The 10,769-nt window shown below is 40.4% G+C and overlaps 1 long non-coding RNA gene across 1 annotated transcript; it reads right to left on the minus strand.

Moving 5' to 3' along the window:
* Positions 1 to 1,434: 1,434 nt before the first annotated feature.
* Positions 1,435 to 5,571, minus strand: LOC148782357 (uncharacterized). The gene is made up of 2 exons (XR_016055143.1): positions 3,948 to 5,571; positions 1,435 to 1,659 (listed from the first exon to the last, which is right to left on the minus strand). It is a non-coding gene; the product is annotated as an uncharacterized LOC148782357 (long non-coding RNA).
* Positions 5,572 to 10,769: the final 5,198 nt, after the last annotated feature.

Genomic DNA, 10,769 nt, shown 5'->3' on the forward strand with positions numbered 1-10,769 from the left:
AAAAATGATCAAAAGGGATCAAAACGATCACAGGAAACGAACATAAAAAATATAACAATAGGTCAACTGATCTCATACAATAAGAGCCCGGGAAGAACTCTCGAAGTTTTCACAATGGCAGCGGGCTCTTCAGAGTAGGACGAGTTTGTCATATGTGTAAACGTGTTTTAGGGCATTTTTATCATTGTACCCAATTTTGGGACTTTATTTTAATATCTGTTACTTGCATTTAGGTTTAGTTTTGTACTATCCACCCCTGTTTCGTGAGAAATTTACATAAACAGGCGTAAGTCAATTGTAAAAGGGGGATTACAATTCAATAAAGAAGAGGCATTACGCTTGATTCTGCTTCTCTTTCCTCTTAACCCTAGAGTTCCAAGGAGAGGAGAGAGAAAACTTTTGCAAGAGAGGGAAATACCCCTGACTGTACGTGTATTCCCCTCTTGAAGATGTTTATCATTTCTGAAACTTCCTCTCTTCCCTTCCATTACACGTAATCCCACGTACGTGCAAACCTTCGTGGACCTGAGTAAACGGAAAAGGGTTTATGCCTGATCCCTCCCCCTCGCTTAGACAGCCCGATGAGGACGACAAAGTTCCCCACTCGCTTGTTCAATCAACCAAAATAGAGTCAACCCTAGAGAGAAGAATCAAGACATCCATTGAAATCTGGAGTTGAGAGGAGAGAAGAGGGTTGTAGAGTCTGAATAGAATCCCTGACCAAACCGCGCTGGTGAACAGCCGGAAGGCTTTCATAACTAATCCAAGAGGTTGAGCTGTCCGTATGTGTCCCACGAACCTGCAACGACGAGGTTAGCGAATTAATCCTCCCCCATCGTAAAATATCTCTCTTTATTGGTAGCCAATCCGCACTCTAGAAAGCTAGCGTGCCCTCGTCACCCGACGTGCCACACTTGCAAGCCTTCGGTGATTATTTGAGAGAGGATCTTCTCCCTGCGCCTCTATGCTAGGGAACTAGAGAAAATCAGGCCCCGACTAAGCAGCATGACGTCTGTTCCTTACTCTCTCTAAAAAAACAAAAACAACAAAAAAAAAATATTTGGAATCTCAAGATAACAACTCTCTCCCTGTTCCCAGTGCCCAATATTACCATATTCATAATCAATCCCCTAGCCTTGTGTACCGATTCTATCAAGATTCAAGTGTGCTTGAGAGGCCTGAACCAGATGGTGAAATGAGTTATGTGACAATGATGCAGGCCATCAATGACAAAATACTCTCCTTGGACTATAATTGTCACGACCCCGCTCCCCGACCCCCGCCGTCCCATACCAAAGGGAGACAGAGCGCAGGATCGCGAACACAGAGGTCGCAGATGTCACTCAGGTGGGAGTGGCTCAACGCATAATTTAATTTGGAATCACAACAAACCTTTGAAATAAAGTAAAAACTCATACAAAACAAATCCAAAACTGAGTAAAAAAACACTATTTATATACCTATTCAGACTCCAAAATTTCATGTAACAACAAGTTCAAGGCACAATAGGCCTGATCACCAAAATTCCAGAATTCTTCAAAATACAATTTCACACATCCATCAGGCACCTACTGTCAAAAGAGTCACCAACTGGAACTTTAAGCTTCAAAATGACTGCCACCACCATCCAGCTGTCCACACTAGGGTATCAGATCTCACCTACACAGAGGGGAAAAAGAGTGGTATGAGCTAAAGGCTCAGTAGGCGAATGTCGCACCCTTGCATTCCAACCAAGATGCACTCCTAAAGGATAACAGACCCACTACTATCACAGTTCATGCAAGATCACAGAATACAATCACACATTAATAGATACAGACCGAGTGAGCAGAAAAAGTTCAGATCTCAGGGCTTTCCATGTTTCATGAACTAAATACTGATACATACATATATCATTATCACACAGTCAGAAGCATGGCTAGGGCATACAGTTCAAACAGACATAAATTAATAGGGCCTACTCCCGAAGTAGAAGTCCCATCGACCAGGATAAGTCAGTCTTGTAACTTGTGACTTCTACTCTCATTCAGGAAGGAGGACAATGAAAAGTGGGGGCCCCACTTCGTAATGTCCTCACTCACGCACACAGTCCCCATCGCGCTTTGGGATTTATGATAGGCTGAGGCCTTGCAAGACACGACCCTCCCCTGGTGCCGTCAGGCGAGAGGGCGTTACACTACCATTGGAGGACTCAATATGTAGTGCCCATAACCGAGTAGGGGGGCGTGACCCTCCCAGTTATTTACATTTACATCTCGATTCCTCTCCTATCATAGGAGTCGAGGTATAGTATACCCCACTACCAATGGAGGACCCATTGCATAGCCGGCAATTATTAGAATTACAGTACCCACTACCAATGGAGGATCCATTGCGTAGTGGTCAGGATCAGAATCCGAATATGATAAATACATTATCCACTACCAATGGAGGGCCCATCGCGTAGTGGCCACAATCAAAACCAGAATCATAAGCAGAATAAGATAACAAAGATATAGTATCCACTACCAATGGAAGACCCATTGTGTAGTGGTCAAAATCAGAATTATATAGATATCATACCTAATACAAGCATGCTTAAACATTCACTCATTTCAAGAGGTCAGGAACATTCATGGTATCATAAGTATGCCATTTCAGTATCATCTTACAAAAGAATCAAGCCATGTTCAACATATCGATGCATAACAGATGTATGATCTACTCAATGTCTAAGAATTCATTATAATTCTTATCGTAAGTATGCATGTGCAAGGTGAGACATAACATCCAACTTATGAGGGAAATCTACTTCTTTTCAATTGCTCTTTCAGAGTGAGTATGAGCCTCCCTCAATCACAGAAAGTATGAAGCTTAATTGAGCATGATCAATTCAGGGCTAATATAGAGTCTTGAAATTCTGAAATGTCATATTGGGGTATGTTTCATAATCTGGGATATAAACATCAACTTTATAAGAATTTCAATATAATACCAAAAAAAAACTTTCAAGTTAACATTTATAGCTTTCATGTGATAGTAATTTGAGAGCATTTGGACCCCATTTGGTCTGTCAAAAACTTAGAGTAACAGAAGCAATAGTTTTGGAAATTGCTGAGTTCGGACGTCAGTGACGTATTCTAATAATTTGATGTATAACTCTTGATTTAGAAGTAATTTCAAAATTCTTTGAAAATGTGAATTCAAAAGGACACATAGACCTTTCAAATAAAATTAGTTTGAAGGAAATTGAACCCCATTTGATTATTTAAAACTTATGAAAACAGGAACAAAATTTTTGAGTTTTCTGTCAACAAATACATGTTCACATACTTTAAAACACAACTCTCAAATTATATCTAATTTGGACAAGGTTAAAACATGTAACTCATAGCAAACGTGTATCTTTCAAATTTTTGTGGTTATGAGTCATTTGGACTTCATTTGGCCAAACAAAACAACAGCATAACAGGAATGATATTTCGGAAATCTGCTGAAATTTGATAACAGTGACATGTACTCACAAACAGAAACATAGCTCTCAATCCGTAAAGAATTTCAACTGAGATTAAACAGAAAAATCAGAGTAAACACACATAGATTTCATTTAAACTGGTTTTTAACTCATTTTGATATATATAAGTCAATGAAAAGTTCAATTTATAGAGAATGTATCTTTCTGGAAAATTACAAATTTCATACCCAAATTTTGGCACACTTCAAAGAGTGATTAGTAACTTTTAAAATAAAATAGGCATTAATACAAGGTTATTTTCAGCTTAAACCAGATTCACAAAGGTGTTTACTCACCAATTTTTATAGCCAAAAAATATTCCTTTAAGGCTCAATCTATCATGCAAATAAGAGGTATAGTCTTGGAAAGTCAAGGCTTATTCTAGCATGCTATCATACATCAAGCTTGCATTCAAACAAAAACTATGAAAGCATTGACTCTATAATCCACTTACCTGTGCCAAGAGACCTCAAGGTTGACCCAAGCTTCTAATGGTGGTTGAATGGAAAGCCTTAAAATTCTAAGGCCAAGGAAGGTGATGTGAGGGAGAGGGAGAGAGGGTGTAGCATTTAGAGTGAGGTTGGGGTTTAACAAGGGTATGGAGAGGAGGGGTGGTAGCATGCCACAACTAAGTGGCAAACAAGGGGGCACGAGGGGAGGGGGGGGGGGGGGGGTTATGCGGTGGGGGGGTTGGGAACGTGGTGAACAAGGGAGAGGAAAAAAAAGGAAAAGCGGTAGTCCCTTGGACTACCCTATTTAATTGTGCACGGTAGTAACACATCACGCACGGTTTTCCACGCACGGCGTTTCTACTGTGCCGTTTACTCGTCTGTGAAAAGCAGCATGCTGGAAAAGTTTGGGCCCTAGCAACAATGAATTGAAGGCAAAGATAAAGACTATAGATGCCCAGAAGTCCACCATCCCTGCAATACCATCTGCTCAAAACCACCATCCTTGCAATACCAACCTGAAGACCACTGTCCAGATCTGAAACCATATTCTTCTCAAGACCACCATTAGACTCTTGTGTGGCACGAAGCTTGGGGCCCTCTCTCTCTCTCTCTATATTTCTCTCTTCTCTCTGTGATCGATCGTGTGTGCAAATGAGAGGTGCGTGAGGGATGTAGACACAGACGCGTAGGGTCCAATTGCATTCCCAACCCTAATTCCTGGACTTGGGTTACAAAGGTTGGGTGAAAGCCGAGCCACAATTGGATTCGATTCTGGTTACAGTTGGAGACATCACAAAAGGTTTGGAGCGACGGGATGTGGGAAAATGTGGTGAGGGGCAGAGCTGTAGTGGCGGTGGTGGAGGAAGAGAGCGCGAATGTGACGATATTGTTTTCTCCATCTCTAGAGATCACAGTACAACCGCTCCTTTAAAAAGAAGAGGAGGAGAGAGAGGGGGGGTGGGGCGGAGGGGGGGTGGGGCATGTGGTGAACAAGGGAGAGGAAAAGAAGGAAAAGCGGTAGTCCCTTAGACTACCCTATTTAAAGGTAACACGTCACACACGGTTTTTCACGCCCGTCGTTTCTCCTGTGCCGTCTACTCGCCTGTGAAAAGCAATATGCTGGAAAAGTTCGGGCCCTAGCAACAGTGAATTGAAGGCAAAGATAAAGACTATAGATGCCCAGAAGTCCACCATCCCTGCAATACCATCTGCTCAAAACCACCATCCTTGCAATACCAACCTGAAGACCACTGTCCAAATCTGAAACCATATTCTTCTCAATACCACCATTAGACTCTTGTGTGGCACGAAGCTTGGGGCCCTCTCTCTCTCTCTGTATTTCTCTCTTCTCTATGTGATCGATCGTGTGTGCAAATGAGAGGTGCGTGAGGGACGTAGAGACAAACGCGCAAGGTCCAATTGCATCCCCAACCCTAATTCCTGGACTTGGGTTACAAAGGTTGGGTGAAAGCCGAGCCAGAATTGGATTCGATTCAGGTTACAGTTGGAGACATCACAAAAGGTTTGGAGCGACGGGAAGTGGGAAAATGTGGTGAGGGGCAGAGCTGTAGTGGCGGTGGTGGAGGAAGAGAGCGCGAATGTGACGATATTGTTTTCTCCCTCTCTAAAGATCACACTACAACCGCTCCTTTAAAAAGAAGAGGAGGAGAGAGAGGGGGGCGATGGGGGGGGGGAGTGGGGCACGTGGGAGAGGAAAAAGTAGGAAAAGCGATAGTCCCTTGGACTACCCTATTTAATTGTGCATGGTGGTAACACATCACGCACGATTTTCCACGCACGGCGTTTCTCTTGTGCCGTCTACTCGCCTGTGAAAAGCAAAATGCTAGAAAAGTTCGGGACCTAGCAACAGTGAATTGAAGGCAAAGATAAAGACTATAGATGCCTAGAAGTCCACCATCCCTGCAATACCATCTGCTCAAAACCACCATCCTTGCAATACCAACCTGAAGACCACTGTCCAGATCTGAAACCATCTTCTTCTCAAGACCACCATTAGACTCTTGTGTGGCACGAAGCTTGGGGCCCTCTTTCTCTCTCTCTATATTTCTCTCTTCTCTGTGTGACTGATCGTGTGTGCAAATGAGAGGTGCGTGAGGGACGTAGACACAGACGCGCAGGGTCCAATTGCATCCCCTACCCTAATGCCTGGACTTGGGTTACAAAGGTTGGGTGAAAGCCGAGCCAGAATTGGATTCGATTCTGGTTACAGTTGGAGACATCACAAATAGTTTAGAGCGACGGGATGTGGGAAAATGTGGTGAGGGGCAGAGCTGTAGTGGCGGTGGTGGAGGAAGAGAGCGCGAATGTGACGATATTGTTTTCTCCCTCTCTAGAGTTCACAGTATAGCCGCTCCTTTAAAAAGAAGAGGAGGAGAGAGAGGGGGGGGTGGGGCAGTGGGGCATGTGGTGAACAAGGGAGAGGAAAAAGAAGGAAAAGCGGCAGTCCCTTAGACTACCCTATTTAATTGTGCATGGTGGTAACACGTCACACATGGTTTTTCACGCACGTCGTTTCTCTTGTGCCGTCTACTCGCCTACGAAAAGCAATATGCTAGAAAAGTTCGAGCCCTAGCAACAGTGAATTGAAGGCAAAGATAAAAACTATAGATGCCCAGAAGTCCACCATCCCTGCAATACCATCTGCTCAAAACCACCATCCTTGCAATACCAACCTGAAGACCACTGTCCAGATCTGAAACCATATTCTTCTCAATACCACCATTAGACTCTTGTGTGGCACGAAGCTTGGAGCCCTCTCTCTCTCTCTGTATTTCTCTCTTCTCTGTGTGATCGATCGTGTGTGAAATGAGTGGTGCGTGAGGGACATAGACACAGACGCATAGGGTCCAATTGCATCCCCAACCCTAATTCCTAGACTTGGGTTACAAAGGTTGGGTGAAAGCCGAGCCAGAATTGGATTCGATTCTTGTTACAGTTGGAGACCTCACAAAAAGTTTGGAGCGACGGGAAGTGGGAAAATATGGTGAGGGACAGAGCTGTAGTGGCGGTGGTGGAGGAAGAGAGCGCGAATGTGACGATATTGTTTTCTCCCTCTCTAGAGATCACAGTACAACCGCTCCTTGAAAAGGAAGAGGAGGAGAGAGAGAGGAGGAGAAAACCATTGTGATTCACTGGCTAAACAAGAGATACAGAGCAGAGGTTTACATGCCAAATGGGTGATTTTGAGAAATTTAGAAAGAGAAGGATGCAAGAGGAAAGGATGACGTTGAGAGATCTAAAAAAAAAAAGAAGTCGAAATTTTTTTTGTTGTTATTACGTGCACATCGCAAAACATCTACCAAGTCGTGTTTCTCTACCGAGTCATGTTTCGACTCTCTGAGTTTCAACTCTCTGATCTGTCTTTCTGCCGAGTCGTGTTTCGACTTTCTGATCTATTTTGGATCTTACTGTTCTCAACTCCGACTCTAAGGTCCAACTGTGCTTGTTGATCTGCCACAAATTTCTATTGGCTCTTCCAAGAGCCTACTCTTTGATGATCGAATTTCTTGATCCTGATTGATGATCAAGTTTTCCGTTACTTGATCCCGTTTGATGATGGAATTTCTGTTACTCCATCACGTGTGACGATCGCATTTCTCTATTTTGGTTGACGATCAATTTTTTTGTTACTTGATCATGTTTGATGATGGAGTTTTCCATTACTCCATCTAGTATGATGATCGAGTTTACTCGATCCTTTCTGCTTCAGATGCGTGCTTTAGATGTATATGTTTAATGATCGAGTTTTTTGTTCCTCAATCCTGTTGGATGATGGAGTTTTCCGTTGCTCCATCCTGTGAGATGATTGACTTTCGTTCCGTTATTCAATCTTGTCTATTGATCGAGTTTTTCGTTACTTGATCTCGGATGTTCCTAAGGCCCTCTGCTCTTGAGGCTTGTTGATTTGCCACTGCAATTTAGGCTTGTTGTTCAAGCAATTTGAAAATCACTACTCGTTTTTGTTGTTCAAGCAAACTGAAGATCACTACTTGTTTTTAGTGTTCAAGCAATCTAAAGATTACTGTTCATTTTTTACAACTTAGTATTGTTCAAACTCCACCTGCTTTATGTCAAAGCATCTTGAGTTTAGAGAGGGAGTGTTAGGATATGAATATCTCGGGTTCATATTGATATACATCATTACGGATATATGGGTATATATCTCTTGATAAGATTAGGTATTTAGAAGATAAAAAGAGACCAAGTCAAAGTTACTTGGTCATCAAGTTAACATGCCATAATTATCTCCTCTAATTGTGTGATTCTCCTCTATATATAGAGGTACTTATTGATGTAAAACATTCATCCAAAATAATGAAGATGTAGCCCATTGGGCTTTGAATCCGTGCACGTAAAGCTTCATCCTGAATCACGTAAATGTTGTGTTCTCTCTTCTTCTCTCTTCATTCTCCATTCTATGCATTCACGGTTCCTTTAGATGGTGCAATCACGCCCAAAAACTAATATCTCGATTTTTTTAGTTCAATTTGTGCCTTTCTAGTTACATTGAACAATGCATGTTGTAGAAATTGCGCAGTTTTGGTGAGTCGGAACCAAGACCAAGTTTCTCAATGAATATCATGAGTTAGAAACGATGTTTAAAAAATTGAGTGGGCCAAAGTACTCGGACTTTGGTCGAGGCGAGTTATTTGGCTGAATTCATGTCATGTTAAAAAATAATAATAATAATAACAACAATAAGTAACTCGGCCGAGTCCGAGTCTCCTCAGCCAAATACAAAAACAGTTGTTAGAAATTCATGACCTAGAGAATTAAAATTTGAGGAATAAAAATTAAATCTTGATAATTGTTGGGTTTGGTACTGATTAAAAGCCTGTTAAACCATCAAAATTGAAAATCCAAGTGAAAATAAATTACTCCATCTTCTTCCCACTTGACAAAAGAATGAGAAGAGCCCTGTCCATGCAACTGTGTATTGATTCCTCAGTCATTGCCCTTGTAAGCCCAAAGAACACCATTTTCCCCCATAGAACACCATTTTCCTCGCAACTTCAATTTTCTCTCACTATCTCCATGGATGTGATCATAGAAAAAATTAAAGGAGCTCCTGCATTCAATTTCTCTCAGTTTTTTTTTTCTAATTTTAATTCTCTCCACAGAATCTCTCACTCTCCTCTAATCTCTGAAGAAGCATGGTGTGCAACAGCCGAGGCCCATGTAAGTAGTTGTGGCTTCGTCGCTTTCTCATTGCCCATGAGCCTTGTATCTATCGGAAACTCCGTAGCCATAAATCTATCAGTACTAGGTTGTTGCTGACATGAAATTGGTGGTGGTCGGGACAACGATGGTGGCGGCGGCAGAGGCTGTAGTTTTTCTTCTGTGTAATATGAAGATGGCAATTCGATATCGGATCCAAATTCGATACCACATTGGATATTGTCTGTGCCTGCCATGGCCAAAGCTTCTATCGAAGCCATGTTTACAGAACAAATATTCTTGAGAAAATTTGTAGTTGGAGTAAGAGAAAAGGATGCTTATTTATAGAGTTTCAATCCTATCAAGTTTATAAGACAAATATATTGTTTAGAATGATTGTAGTGTGAGAAAGAGAGAGTATATTTATAGGGTTTGAAAGTGAAGAAAGGTTGGAAAAGAATTTCGCGGGGTTGATGATAGGAAACAAGGTGTTTCAAACTTTTCAGCCACCTCAGGACCAAGGAATAGTGTTTCACGGTATAAATGAAAAAAAAAAAAAAAGGAAAATAGAAGACTAATTTCTCTTACGACCAACTAATAGTTCATGGATATATATAAGGAAACGGATATATGAGAAAAAGATATAGGGAAAAGTTTATATAAGGTTGTAACCTTAAATTGTAGAACTGTGAATGCACCTCAAAAATTCATTGGTAAAGGTTTTTTTAATTTTGAAAAGCTCTCTAATTGATCATCTTGACATCGAGATGTATGATTATAAAAAAAAAAATATTTTGAGTCTTAGAAATGGTGCATCTTATAAGACCATCCATTTTCAAGATTTTGATATGTTTATAAATCTCCTTGATTTTAATCATTTTTGGAATTTAAAATTTTATAATTAGATTTGAAAATAGATTTTAAGTTAATCTTAAGAATATTTTACATCAAAATTATATGTTATGTGCCTTAAATGGATTGTTTAAGGTTGCAACCTTATGGAAACCACACCTAAATATATATTATAAAGAAAGTTTTATGTTTACTTTTTGAAAATGGGAATGTATACAATGAGACCAATTACCTTTGATACAAGGTGGTCACAATTACTTACAATTATGTGAAATTTAAAAGCTTTAAAGAGAGAGTTTTAGGTTTACTATTTAAAAATCTATATCTAAGAAGTTCAAGTACTTTAAGGTGTCCTAGTTTTAGTTTTCACGACATATACTATGCTCCCTTAAGATGTTTTCAATCTAAAATTTTGAGAATAATCACTATATGATTGTTCTCAAAAGAAATAAATTAAAAATTTGAGTTTTATAACGTTTAGATCTCACAATCTAAAAATTGAATGGTCTCTATTAAATCTCAAGACACTATTTTTTTCAGGTGCATAGGGGGTAAAATTAGGGGTTTTTTTTTAATTAGGATTAATCTATGGGTTGAATAAGTTATATCCCCAAAATTTAGTCTCCTAAAATTATTTCTATTTATGATTTTACCCAAGAGAGTAAATGAACATTCTACTCCTGAGGGAGTAGGATATCTTTTAGATTTCGTTCTATTCAGCAAAAAGATATTGGAAAGGCTAATTAACGAAAACCAGGGCGTTTCTTCCAATAACTGTATACACCAATGGTTTA

This window comes from Amborella trichopoda, chromosome 4, assembly GCF_054954075.1.
Source record: "Amborella trichopoda isolate Santa Cruz 75 chromosome 4, AtrichopodaSantaCruz75HAP2 v2.0, whole genome shotgun sequence".
Classification (NCBI taxonomy): domain Eukaryota; kingdom Viridiplantae; phylum Streptophyta; class Magnoliopsida; order Amborellales; family Amborellaceae; genus Amborella; species Amborella trichopoda.